The sequence below is a fragment of the Ambystoma mexicanum genome, chromosome 10 (genome assembly GCF_040938575.1).
Source record: "Ambystoma mexicanum isolate Mex_15411 chromosome 10, UKY_AmexF1_1, whole genome shotgun sequence".
Lineage (NCBI taxonomy): Eukaryota > Metazoa > Chordata > Amphibia > Caudata > Ambystomatidae > Ambystoma > Ambystoma mexicanum.
In genome coordinates, this window is record NC_090932.1 from 907,648,071 (window position 1) to 907,662,912 (window position 14,842).

The window sequence follows — 14,842 nt, forward strand, 5'->3', positions numbered from 1 at the left end:
TGGAGTAGGCAAATTCGAGTTGTTGTTGCGCGCTACGCGGCAGCCCCTCTTTCAGCGAGGAAGAGCCTTTGAGGTAAACCCTCAGAATTTCAATTTTTTTTCCCCCCGGGACAAATCGATTCTTCACGTTTTAGAACTTATTTGAAAACAAGGAAACGTGTCGTGCTTTTCAGTCCGTTCGTTTTGAAAGATCTGCAGCTCGGTTGCTTGCAACGGCATCATACGACTACGAACAAAAAGATTCCTGTTGTTTTAACGCAACTAGTTATTTATGCAAAACCGGCCCTTCTTCGAAGAAAACTTTGTTTAAAACATTTGAACGTGCACCATAGCTTTGAAAAGGCTGTATTACTATTAGTAGAATTAGTATTAATAATAATAAAACAATTATAAGAAGTATTATCATTATTGTATTTGCAACTTGAACAAATAATTTAAGTGGCATCATCAATTTGCACAATAACACAAGTAGTCTGCAGCGCTAACGAGGAATTTCGAATTAAAAATATATGTGTACCGCTGTACGTAGCTTAAAGAACAAATCCTCTTGAATAGAACTGCCTCGGTTACTTAATCTTAATTACAGTTTTTGCCAAATCGGGCTGGTAGTTTACACAGTGGCGAATGTTTGCGGTGATGCCTGGTTATTGTTATTAAAAAAAAAAAAAAAAAAGTACACACCGATGTGCTTAATTTGTGCACTGGGATATTTAAAAACAACAGGACAAGCTCATAAACCACGATTTAAAGGAGCCAATATCTGGCACCCCGTCACGGATAATTGTAAGGGGTTTCAAATCCCCCACCCCCTCCCTCTTTCCTGCTGCTGTGAAGTGTCCGGGTGGCACAGTTACAGCGTGCACCTGTGGGGTATTACTGCCCGCTTCCTTGGAGGGCACTTAAACCTCCCTCGGCCACAATGGGATGTGCTTCGCTGTGGGTCCCAGAAGGCCCCGCCGCTGCTCTTTACTGGGGGCGGGGAGAAGGGGGGGGGCATTGGACCGGTGTTATGGCCGCTCTGGGCTCTGATCTCGCTCTAGTGCCTCCCCGACCCAGAGCAAGAGGAAGTGCTGAGCGATTCAGTTAACGTAAACAAAATGGCGATGTGTGTGACACCTGCCGCCGTGTATTGAGACTGTGGCGCGTGCATGCCAGAGGAAAGCACCATTTGCACTGAAACTCGCGAGCAAAACGCGGTAATCTTCATGGTGGATAGCCCCCCGAGTTAAGTTCTGGCCTCTGACGCGAGGGCAGCCTGCACTTTGCAAAGATTGAATGATCTGCCAGGGCCGACGTAGCCGCTCATCCATCCGAGGTGAATCGAACATGCATCCTTAAAAAAGGTGTTGCTAACACGCGTTCATTAAGCGCTGAGAAGCTGAAGAAACACGAGTCACGACACGAAGCACTATATAAGAATATACATTATTACACATTATTAGGGGTATGTCGGACGAGGAATGTTGTGTAGGCATTATATAAGCACACACACCACGGCTGGGGTCGTAGAAGCGGCCACGCGCGTGCTGGTATTGCAGAAGGGGGACTTGGAACAGGCAGAGGTCAGCTTGAGACCGGAGTACTCTGACCAGAATGGGATGGATGTTGGCTGCACTGTGGCGGTTTTAGATGGGGGAGAAGGCCCTCTTGTCAATTGTAACGAACATATGTAAATTGCACTTCTCATTATGTGAGTGGTCTGTGTGATCTGCGGCGCTTTCGTTGGTGCACTGCAGCTCACCACTCACTGACTCGCGCTACCTGAACCATGTACATAATCTCGGCGTTCACAACAAGTGCCTTTTATATCCTTGTCATGCCAGGGCTTCAAGATGTAAAGGGTCTCATTTTTAGTGTGTCAGAAATGGTAAGCCTGGTGGCATTGCTGGATCCCACCAAAAGTGTTTTGCCAAGAATCACACGGTTTGGTAAATTGTAGCCAGTACATCATAACTCGGTCATCTGCAATTTATCTGTGTGCAAATAGGCACATTGAGGTGTCCACCTGTACAACCAATGGAAGTTTTTAAAGAATAAAAATGCATTGGAAACTGCAAAAAAATAGTATTTAAAAAAAATAACTATAACCACGTTTGTTTTGTTTGTTTTTGTTTTGATCAATGCATGCCAAGGTTCCAAGTGGAGCGTACACACAACAAGGTTTCCAGCTGCGCGCCATGTTTACGGTTTACCACAAGTTCTTTCCTATCTTTTGTTTTACCATTTGCGCAGGAATAAAGGCGAAAATAGTAGTACCTGTATAGAATAAAGTAACGAAATAAAAAAAGATGTTAGTCACGTCCCATCTTCTCAGAGTCCCGGGTTCCAAATGTCATGGTGCGCCTCTTTGGACTGCATATGCATGTCCAAGAGCATCGACTGCCCGCAAGCAAACACCACCAGGCACAGGACTCCGTTTACACATGGGATCCTGAGATCAGCGAGGCAGGGAAAGCAGCCCTGCACAAAAGGCTTTGAAGTGGGAGGAACAACAGACGAGCAGCATAGACATTTTATACATGCTCGTGGAATTCTTTACACTGTAGCACACTTGGCACGCGTGGTGTCGTGGCCACATCGCCAGTTGTAGAGTGAGGAGGTCCGTGCCCGTCCTCCCAACTCGACCGCATTGTGTGATCTTGGGCCAGGCAGTTTATCTCCCAGCCTCTCCGTTCTCTCATCAGCAAAGAAGGCTCAGAAATGTGGGTCTGGGTGTCTTAGCAATGTAGGAGAGGTGCTATCATTGACAGGCATTTTGGAGTAGTTCATTGCTGGGGTGAGCAATTCCAGGAAACAATAAGTTCCTCGTTCATTTTGAATACTCTCCACTTAAATGTGCACTAGATGGTTGGGTCGGCTCTTTCATGTACAGCAGAAATGTGCTAGTTTAGTCCTAACGAGCCTCAACCAAACAGGTGGTTTTCACCTCAATAACTCATATTTCGATGTTCTGTAGTCAGATGGATTGTGTGTGGATATATTGAAAACATGGAGTGGATTTGACTCTTGAGGACCAGACTTAGATAACTATGCCCATTGCATCCAGCTTTACATTGTGGTTGGCCTACATCTGGTCATCTATACAGGGTGCAGGTGTGACACCCACGTGCATCTTGCCCCCTTAAAAACGGACGGGTCATTAAATACTTGATTTAAACATCGCCTTAGAACTTTGTATCAACTTGACAGCAATCAACATTACCTGTGCACAGGTACTCGGGGGTGATGTTGCTCCTGGGAGCATTTCTGCCAGTGTGTAAATACTGTGCCATCAGACAAAGAATACGACGAGTATTTTTTTTTTTAGCAAGCGGTTGCGGTTGGGCACAAAGGGGTTGGGATTTGAAACGCATTTTTCAATGGTATTTTCCCACTGAAAAACGCTTTCATAAATCAGGCCCAAAATTAGCAGTTGGAAAATATTTGTGCATTGGGAAAGTAGAACATGTACTATTGGAATAAATGGAAAAAAATAGTTTTTTTTTAGTATCTCAAATGATATCCACTGGAGTTGTTAATGGGAGGCGGCACCTGTAAACACGATAACTTGTCTTATATGTGTGTTTTTCCTTATGTCCACTTTTTGGGCACAAGCGATTGCTTGCATGGTTATACAGTGTGCAATCAAGAAGCACAGTATACTTTGTTTTCGGATAATTGTTGGGGTATTGAAACTTGCTCAATAAAGGGCATACCAGCCACATCACCAACAAATAGTATGGGTTATCCTGACATGTGCGTTGGTTTATTTTCTGGGCAAGGTATCTAGGCCGCCGCAGGGAACCAGACACACGACTCATAGCTGGGCCTACAGTCTATAGTTCACATATTCTGTCCAAGGGCTTGGCAAGTGGCCATACGCGTGACAGAGAACTGTTGAAAAACACGGTTCCTCCAAATGGCCAGTTCAGTCGGTAAGAAAGGCACTCACCAGAAATGGGCATCAATTGTTCCGTCGTCGTTCCATCTTGGGGCCCCTACCAGGCCATGACCCCACTACCCCTCCTCCACCCAGTCCTGACGCTCTGTGGCGGCTCCTGCTCCGCAGCCCCCCTAATCTCTCGCTGACCCAGCCCCGGGGTGCATCAAGGCTAACATTGCTTCATGCCTGGGGGTGAGCAAACAGGACGAGGCAGAACAGAACCAGTGTCACCCAAACCACCCCCCAGCTACTGTCTGAGACACTTTTCCAAATCGCCCCTTGTTGCACTCCTCGTTCCACCAATGTGTTCAGATCCCAATACCCCCCCCCCGCCCGCCCAACGGTCAATGCTCATTAACTGCATCTCTCCACTCACACTCGTTTGTAGAGTCACCAGCCCCGGTCTCATGTTTAACCTCCTTGGCCATTCACGTGCTATTGACTTTGGTGATATGATATGATAGGTTATTTATAATGCGCTTAATACCCAGAGGTTTCTAAGCGCGGACCCAGGGGATCAAACCTGTGGTGTTCCGTGTCGCCCTGCTTGCACCTTGCCCTTGAGCTATCCTCCCGAGGTGGGAACAACTCCCACCAGATCTGCATCAGCCTGAACAAATGTTCTTTCTCCATTAACTTCAATGGAATAATCCACCAAAAACATCTGACCTGGCACACCACCGCACCCCAACAGGGATTAACACTCATGAAATGACACCTGCCCCAAGTGTGTGGGAAGGGAAAGGCAGTTTCAACACAAGTCCTCGACGACGAGAATCCTGACGGGTTTTCAGGATATCCCTCATTAATATTCAGGAGAAAACATGTGCATACATTTAGAGTCATTGTATGCAAATTTTATTCATGAATTTTAATGAGCAGTATCCAGAAAATCCGACATGTTTCTGACCCTTGGGACCTGGAGATGGTCAACCCTGAACACGGTGAGTGCGTCCCCTGAGCGGGCTGCAAATCAAAGAGCAATATTGCACACCAGGGCAGTACTAAAGGGCACATACAAATACATGCAAAAAACAGCGCCAGCACAAACTAACAGACTGGAATGCCAGCCACCTATATGCAACAGCCTTGAAAAAGTGAGCGGTGAGCACGAAACATGTATAGGCTGCACTGAGGAACGATGTGAAGATCGGAGCATATAAAGTTGGCAGAAGGCAAACCGCACTAAATAGATTCATGAGAAATGAATATTATCAACATGTTATATCAACAGCACGCGCAAGAGAACGACAATGCAGATCAGATCACACTGCCGCTCTATATGTAAATCGTATTTTCACACAGTAATGGTGTGCATGTCATTAAATGTGAGGCATGGACCAGAAATGTTGAGACCCACCAATCAGCAGGTGCTGTATCACCCTTCAACACCCTGGTTAACATGGGCAACCGGAAACTTTATAGAAAAGCAGTACACTCATAACCAGAAGGCGGTGTTTATTATTTTTTAGAAAATAGGCGCATGCTTTCTTGTTAGCAGGTTTAGTTGCTATGAGATTGTCCATTTCTATGGTTTTTAAATAAACGTTTGGGGAATTGTACCCCAAACGCATTTTTTAAATGACTCATTTTGCTGAAACTGAATCTAGTTTTAAGTACTGACATCACATACGCCATACTATAAAAATGAAGCAACACGTGCACATAGAAAAGAGCGGTGAGCTGCACGAAGAGGGGGGAGGTGTGCAGCTCGCCACACCGCACGCGCAGAAGTGCAGCAACTCTGTCAAAGGCTGCCCCCTCGGAGCACGTGCAAGCGACCCCTCAAATCTTGCTTCACCCGCTCCACAACTGCCACCAGAAGCCTGCAGGGCGCCCAGCTGCGGCACATGCGCCTGGGTAACCAGTGGGGCAGCTAGGTTGCAGGCAGCAGCCGTGCCAGGTCGGACTCGACGCCTGCTCCTGTTGCTTCGAGTGATCCGAGTCCCTGGGAGATACGGGCGGTTGCCAGGGTCCCCTGAAAAGAATCCGCAATAATGTGTGTGCTTGAGGGCGGGGGAGGGGGTAGGGCGAGGCGCAGGACATCTGCTGGAACTTCATCTCGGATCTGTTCGCTTACAGGAGCCAACTTCTGAAATCTTCACAATTAGATGTGCATTGTCCCCCCTCCCTCCTCCCCGCCCCCTCCAGCCCGGGGGAGGGGGGGGGCTCCCTGCTGGGGCCTATGCGTCCAAGCGTTCGGCCTTATTAAATAATAAAGCGCTTCTGATTCACATTGTTGTTGGGAAAAAGGGGCAATTATCCGCTGTTCTGTTTCCATAAAGAGTGCATTAACTCGAATTAGTAATCAGACAATATGGGTGCGTTAGTGTCTATCGGGACAATGGGAGTGATCTTGTTGAAGCGCACTTTCAGGCGTAAAGCAGCAGAAACTTGGGCTAGGACCGCATACACGTCACCGCCTCCCTCTCCCCTCTTGCGAGAGAGGTTTCCTCGCCCCGCATGTTTTTGTGGGGGGGAGACTTCCGCTCGCCCTCGGGGCATTCCTTTGCTGTCGATGTTGTGAGTGGCCCCCATCGCTATTGTGCTAAGTGTAATGACGTCACTTCGTCCCCAGTGCCTGGGTATGCACGGAGTGAAAGGTGGGGGACGGTGTAAATCCGGGTTCTCTTACCCCACCCCTCATCCTCCAAAGTCCGCACGAGGGTCCCAGAATGCAACAGCACCTCAGGGTGTCCGCTGGGTTATTGGGGGGTCACGCGCTGGCCGCCCCTGCGGATTTGAACTGCCCAGTGGGCCCGCAAATGCCGCAGCGGCGGGTATCCGAGGTCATAGTGTTATGCTATTGACCCAACAAATAAGCAGAAGGGGTGCAACCTGCCTGTCGGAAGTATGGAAAGCGAGACAAGACTGGTCAAATATATTCCTACAATTACTGGTTCACATCACTCTGTTGTCCTTATTCCTTTAACGTGTGTTCGAGGCCGCTCGAAAGCGCCAAATAACCTTTCATCTGACCTTTGACAGGGAAACAGGCTGGCGATGACTGCGGTTATTCACAGACCCTCAAAGAGGGCTCGGGAGAGCAAGTGTTCTGTGAGAACGCAATACACCCTGCGACGTGGTGGCAAAATGTGTGCGCACATTTGGTAGATTGTGTATGTATTTTCGACTGATTGCGTCAAAGCGGGTATTTTTAATCGGGTGTATTTGTAAAAATATCCTAATTGTAAAAAAAATGTAATACATATTTTTTAAACAATTTAGAAACCTTAATCAGCAATGTACGCATGCACCAGAGCAAAGCAATTCCCTCACAGCACCCTGGGCTCAGAAGTTGTGCATCCAATCAATGACGCCTGACTGGGCGCGGCGGCCAATCGGGAGCAGGCGTGCCCGTAATTACAAGGGTTAATTGACCGAGTGTGCATTCATTAGCCGCGATCAGGTATCACCCAAGGGCAGCTTAAGTCAAAAGGAGAATGTAAAAAAAAAAAAAAATGCGCCTCGAGGACCAGAGGGGAGGCTTCGCCAAACTGAGACCATGTGCACTTCCTTGAAAGACGGATAACTCCCGGTCCATGCAGTACTCCTCAGCACACCACTGTGTGAGTGAGTGTCCCGGTTTCCAGTATACAGTACTCCGGTGTCCGGCCCTCCCTCCCCCCTGCCACCCAAGGTTGCATTGAAAACAATCAGCACCGACAGGCATTGGGATTGGTGCAGCATGGTTTGTTAAGGCCCGCTAGCTGTACATGCGCCCCCCCCCCGCCCCCTCCGCGCAGTGCGGTTTCCATCTGGCTGGTGCCAGCTATAAACTGGGTGAAGACTTGCCCAGTGACACGAGTTCGTTTCTCGCTTCTAACATCAGCAAGTTGCCTCAGTGCAATGCGCATGCAAGGTGCGGGGGAGGGGGGGGCTTGTGGATGAATGCACTGTTTGCAGGGATAAGGACGCCAGATGTTGTGACCGGGCGCATGAACGCGGTAGTAGAGACCACTAGGAATATAATGGGCCAGATTCATGGAATGATCTGCACGGTGCAAAGTGACGTTTCACTGGTGCAAAGTGACTTTTCACTGCCAACAAACACTCTGATTCATGGAACAGTGCAAAGTGTCTTTTTGCCGTGCAAAGTGACTGTGCGCGGCAAAAATACACGTTGCACTGTTCCGTGAATCAGGGTGCTCGTTGGCAGTGCACGAGTAAAAAGCCACTTTGCCCCGTGCAAAGCATTCCATGAATCAGGCCCAGTATGTGCAAGATCATTAACCTCTCATCATTCAACAGCTGCTCACATAGTTCTAAACAAAAAGCTGGAAAGCCGCATGCGAAGGAAAGCGCTGTGTGCACAGTGAACTACAAGTGCACGCGCCCGTGCCTCGCACCAGTGCAGGCCGAGGGCCGCCAACAAAAACCCCAACCGGCTCCCGTGGGACGCGTCGTAGGGCATTTGGGGTCTGAAAGGGTGAGTCGGCGACACGCTGCCTGGCGGTGTGTGATCTTTTGTGGGGAATGTGTTTTTTCGGGCTGTGCGGCCCCCAACCCCCTCCCCAGCCCTCCCTCCTCGGCCTCTACCCGGGGACTGCACCTGCGCTGCATGGCGAAGCGGCTGCCACTCACGCCAAGCGATTGTTCAAACCGACGACATCTCTGACAGGCTCGATTCAGGCCGTCCCTTCATGCCTTTCAGCGCCCACCCCCAACCCCACAAGGAAAAAAAAAGAGTTCCCAGTTAGTAACAACTCTTCAAATACTCTAAAACGTGTAATTGGAAACGGGCCACTAAAATATGGCAATCCCTCGCCGGCTATTTCTCAGCGCTTAGAGATTGATGCCATGTTACCAATCAGTGGCCTTGTATATGTGTATTTCAAAATGGCGGAGAGAATTGTTTACAGCACAAGTTTCCTACATTTAAATAGGACTGATTTTGTTCTTGCCTTTACAGGGCGCCGAGGCTCTCGCTGTGTTCTTTCAGAGAGTGCAAGGAATTGGAAATGGTCCTTGCGTGCTATGGCTCTCCAGGCATCCCGTTTCACCGCACGCCGCCTAGAACAGCACCGGATGCACTGGTGCTAGAGTGAGTGCCTGCCCCTAGAACTCCGACAGTGGAACCCCTGCCCTGCAGTGCAAGTGTACTCCTTCACGCGTGAAGTGGGAGCCGTGTAACCCTGAAGTGTGCACACACGCCTCCACACGTTAATGCTACTGTCCACTTGCAGTCACGCAACACCGCCTTCTGCCGCCCGCAGCATCGTCTCTAAAATAACCACTGGCGGCGCATTCCAAGCCGACCCAGCCCGGCCAACCGGCCCTCCATGGACCGCAGTTCGTTCCTTGCTTTTACAGCAGCTTGGGCGCGAAAGCACCGGCTCGTTCTGAATGTGACACCCCCCTTCAAATCGGCTGAACTATAAACATTAAACCCAGGCTCCACACCTGCAACATGTTACATAGAAGGCAGATACACACATCCCCTGCCCCTCATCCTCCCCGCCTTCGCAGTGAATCGAAGTATGGTGAGATCCCGCTAGTCTGGAACCCCAGAGAGCGCCACCTGTTTTAGAAGAGGAACACAGGACACGCCCCCTTCGAGTGGTAGTCGAGTTCCAAAATGCGGTTAAGCATGAAAACGAATGCATCCACCGTAGACACTCATTCCGACTGACTTTTAGGAGTGTTGCATCTTTTAAAAAAAAAACCGTGTTGGTACTTTGAGCACAGCTCGTCGGATTCCCTATAAGAAGTCGAACATAAAGACTGGTTAACCGAGCGTTTCTTCGGGGGTCCCAGTGGACGTCGCTCGGGGTATTAGACCAGGGCAAGGGGATGCTGCATGTCCGGTTTGCCATGAGAAGACCCGCCCGAGAAAGTCAAGGCGTGTTTCAATGCGTTCAATGTTTCTCTGCGTGTAGCAATTGTGTGCCTTTCGGGAGCTAAAGAAGCCTAGGCTGCCCTGTTCTACAGTCGGACAGAACAAAACAATTAGCTCGAAATTATTCTGTGTGTTAGCACATAGGGAGGCGGGTGCATGTAGATTCCCAGGGCCCGCTTTGCATAGCCTTTTTCAATGGGATTACACCATTGTGAAACGCTTCTGGAAATCCGGCCCTCGTCACTTAATATAAAGGACTGATTCACAGAGTGTTTTGCAACGTGGGTGTGTCATTATAAAGCGCTTCTGTGAATCAGGCCCTATGTATTACTCATATAGCTATTTTATCCAACTCATATAGCTCTTTTATACAAAGCGCTTTACAGGGAGCATTTTTACATACAACTGTTATTACCCAATCGAGTTTGACACGCCCCTTTTCGCGCTTTTCACACTTTTAGGCGAGCAAAATCATACATGTCCCTATCATTCTATGTGTATCTGAACGAAAAGCGGCGTGCCAGCAGCCTGTCAGTTCATGAGAGTGTATGTGTCTGTGTATGCGAGAGTGTGTGTGTGAGAGAGACAGGCACAGGAGAGAGGAAGAGCGAAAGGAGAGAGAGGATGGAGCAGAGGGCTCAAGAGAAAGAGAGTAGAAAGAGACTGGCAGTGCGGACACACACACACACACGCACGAGCACACACGCCATTTCAATAGTGCGATTGCTTTAATTCTCCTGACAGCATCAACACCCACTAAGCATGTGTCTTGGGCGTGCGCACTATTCACAAGCTCGCAAGCCCGATGCCGTCCGTTAATCATGGGGGGTGTTGTCACCAAACAGTCTGGACTTCCACACATGGCTGGGTATATTAAAATACTGTTTCACGCACTGGCCTTTTGGAGGTTCAGCGACCCCAGCTGCTTCCCTTGTTTGCTTGAGCTAGCCTCGTTAGTAAACTCATGGCTATTGCAACTTTGTTTTGAACAGGACTTTACAAAGTGGGGATTTGAAAAGCATATATGTGCTCAAACATGTACATCACATGTTCCATTCCTTACACTACAAACGAAGCAAAGGAGAATTTTAAACATGTCGGTGCACCAGTGAATGCAGAGTGTAAACAAGTTACGGGGGTCCCGAACGATGGCACCCTCATTTATTCGGCGTGCTCTGTATAGAGCACACGGGGGTGTAGGGGGGGGGGGGTAATGAAACGGTGACATGTTGTTGTACGTTAAATTATCAAATTATATGAACTCGCACTTAGTTTTCACTTTCAGGTGAATATATCTGCACCAGCATTGTGCCCCCCCCCCAAAATGTGTGCAGGATTTTCTTGCCTAGCAAACACTTTGAAGCTTGTGTTTACTTTCTGGTGCCCCGCTGAAGGGCAAGCTATCCCATTGTGTGTCTGCTAATATACCTCCGTAAAATGTCTGCTGCTGGTCTCCAATTCGAATGTGGTGCGAGCGGAATGCATAACTTCGACGCCTCCACAGGCCTTTCAAGTTGGCCTGGAGTCGTGGGAACTGCCGGACCTAAGGCCAGTGCACGGTGACGTCATCTCACACCCACGCGCGCGGGCGCGCGCGCTTTCTCGGCGGGCCTGTCAGAGATCTCAAACACATCTCGTGTGTGGCCCCAGGCCTGCAGAAAAAGTTTGGCACGCGTTTGCACAAATGGATTTCCGACCGGTGTGTTTCTTAACTAGAGAAGGGGGTTAGGGGGTGCGTCATGAGGACTGTACATCCAATGATCTGCATGTTGCATTACTGTGGGCGAAACACGGTGCACGATTCTCGCTGTCACACTTGCAGCCTGCCTCCCATCCTTACAAGTGCGAAAGCGTCCACCCTCCCCTTACAGTCAAACGAGTCGCAAGGGCAACGCTGCACATAGGCTCTTTCAAATTACAGAGACCACATGCATTGGGCAATAATAGTATGTTTGCAACAGTGTGCAAAAGCTTTCAATGTAAATGAACAAACGTGGGTGCTATTCTGATTTCTGCATACCCAACACGTGTTATATCAGCTACCCTCCGCCAATGGCTAAACTGAAGAAAAAAAACACAACAATGGTTTACCCTCAAATCAAATGAAGCACCCGAAAGTTAACCGAAAAGTTCCAAGCACCGGAAAGCAACTCCCCAGGAGCAAAAGTCCCAATGATAAACTCCAATGGCTAACTGCCTTATAATTGAATTCCAGCTAAAAAAAAACGCCTGCCTTAATTAAGTTTCCTTTAAAGTCTGCATTTCAAAACATTGATTCGAATGGGGACTTCTCCTTAAAATGCAGAAGTAAGCAAGAGCCCCTCGTGCATGCCAAAGGATGGGTGTTTATATGCAACTGCACGGAGAGAGAGGGTAAACACAGGCCCATCAGCCCGCATTCAGAGTCGCACCTCTCACTACTTACACAGAAACTTTCAGCAATTCATAAACAAAACGGGTGCAAACAATGGAGCGGTTTAAAGCGCTCCCCAGAACGGCTCTGGGTGAATGCTCTCACCTCGCCATGCTTTTAAGCAGCATACCACCCCCACGCCCCCCATCCTCCGGAGGCGTTGGCCGTGCCTCCTTAATGTGAGAAAGCTCTCAGCTTGCACACACCCAAAGGACCTCCAACACCCAAGGGCTGAAAAGAGCAGCGACCCTAGAAGTAAGGTACTAGCCCTCAGCGTTCTTGATCAACTGCCCTGTGCGGGCCTCGACTCGCTCAAGTGAGACACACATAGCATATGTGCTCATAGGGCCCGATTCGTTTTAGCGTGGTGCAAAGTCACTATGCACATGTGCAAAGTTACTTTGCATCATGCTAAATATTCCATGAATCAGGACCCTCATCTCATCGCTGTTGCATGAACCATAATCTAGCGCACTGATGCCGCACTGTAACCGTACAAGCACCCATATATACACAATCTTACAATCAAATAAACCCCATTTCAATCAGTTTGTCTATCTGACTATTGCAATAGCATAGCAGAATCCGAGTATACCAAACAGGCATAAGCGTTTCCCTGCATGTAGCCAATGCCCTGTCAGCTGTTCTTTGCGTGCCCCCTTTCTCCGCGGATACCCCAGTTGCTGAAAGGGTGCATATATTAAGCGGGAGGGTTCTGTGAGGAGATAACGCGTCCATGCATGGATTACAGAAGTACAAAACATACCTTGATTTGTTGTGGTTATATTTGGGGAAATAGAACACATGGTATGGAAAGTGCCGGTAGTCCGCATTTCTTTTACAAGTATAACACTATAGAGACTATACTGTGATTGTATGGAGTGACTGGCCCTTTTCTGAAGATATCCTTGGAGGCACCGGGCAGGGAGCAGGCTCGCTGCACTGCTTGATCGTATTCTAACCACCCGGACAAGCACAACTAGGAGCGGAATAAATAATTAATTGGACCGTTGCTCTCTGACCCTCTGAAAGTCCAGTAGGGACGCGTTTGTAGTAATAATACCCCTTGTCAAATATTCATTTAGCGGTTAATGTGAGCCCTTTCCCCCTGGGACAGGCTGTAATGCAGCTTCTCAAACCTTGGCAAGCGACGCGCTAATCCACGGCCCCTCTGCAGCCCCGTGTTTACACGGCGTCTTCTGGGGGGAGGATTCGCCGCCCTGGGTAGGGGGGGGAGAAACCTGAGAAGCTACTGCCACAGGGCCCGGGATAACAATGGAAGCATGTGGCACAGCGCAAGATATCCGAGAGGCGGGCCGCAGCCTCGGATGTACTCGAAATATTGCCCCAGTCCCATAAACCGTTTAAGAGACATCACTCCTGCTGTTTGGCCTTTTGGCTTAAATGGAAACGCGGTGGAATTCCTATGTGCAGAGGCTGCAAGGATATCACATACATTTGATTCCTCTAGTGAGGTAATTTCCGTGCATGTGAGTTAGCAGTGCAACCTGCGTTATATCTTAGTTATTTGGCGAAGCAAACGATTTTTTCACGACAGAGACAATTTAAATGGCGCAGAGGAAAAAGCAGGTGCACTATATGTTATAATGATGTAGGGATGCCAACTGCCACAATACCATTGGTTGAATACAATATGCTAAGATCCGGGTGGCCTTGGGGCTTTTGGCAGGAGATGCTAAAATATATGCTCCGAGACATGGAACAATTATCAATTTAACAGTTAACAAGAAGCCAAACATATATTAGGAAACATTCCAACATGGGTGGAAAGTCCATTCAATAATCACCCTGGAGGCGCAATATTCTCAAAACGTCTGCGGGCCCTGGCCAGGCCTAAGGCGGTTTTTCTGCGCCTCTGGGCGCGTTAGAGCTATACTTAAGCAGCGTTTAAAGCCATTTCGCTCAGGCGGATGTTGAAATATTCTTCAAGCTTGAAAATGGTGTTCATTGCATGAATGGGGCGGGAGAGTGCACACGCAGAATGTGTGGCCTAGACCGAGGGCCGGGGTTACAAGGCGTTTTTCAATGGGATTGCGCCATTGTAGAAACGCTTTTGTAAATCCGGCCCTTCCATTTCTAATTTCCTGTGTTCTAATTCTTACTGGCAGGCATTATATACACACACACACACACACACACACACACACACACACAATAAACGGATTGGCGGGATAGTCGCACAGGAAAGAACATGAGTGAGTTCTTAAACACACGATGAAGTCGCATGGCATTAGAAAAGGTTAAGGACCCATTCTAAGCACACAGCCGCCTTCTCATATGTCCCTGCTTGTTTCGCGATTTTTAGACTTAATTAACGGGTCGGTCCGGTTACTGTACCAGCCCTGTCCACACTGATGTACTGTCAAGTAGCATCGGATTGTACGAAGTAAAATTCTACCTCTTGGTTTGAAGCGGTCTTCGCACTTTGTGTCCCGCAAGGCTCCTTTCTGGCTTGTTAGCGTCTTGATAATGTATCCGAACTTTTCATATAGGCCGACCGCAGCTGGTCTCTTACAAATAGGATTCGAAAATATGGAAAGGTGCGGAGAGTGGGGGAGGAAGTGCCCGTCTTAATTCTAGATTAGGAAACAAAATGAGAAGATTGGTGTGATCACAAGGCAAGGCCACCTGTTTCTCACATACAATG

At 48.5% G+C, this 14,842-nt stretch overlaps 1 long non-coding RNA gene across 3 annotated transcripts in view; it reads right to left on the minus strand.

Annotated features, from left to right (window-relative positions):
- The window catches only part of LOC138491858 (uncharacterized), a 1,096,402-nt gene that overhangs the window by 92,931 nt on the left and 988,629 nt on the right, over nt 1–14,842 (minus strand). For all 3 annotated transcript variants that reach the window (XR_011276097.1, XR_011276098.1, XR_011276096.1), the window contains one exon: nt 14,594–14,771. This is a non-coding gene — a long non-coding RNA (uncharacterized lncRNA). The remainder of the gene's footprint in view (nt 1–14,593; nt 14,772–14,842) is intronic.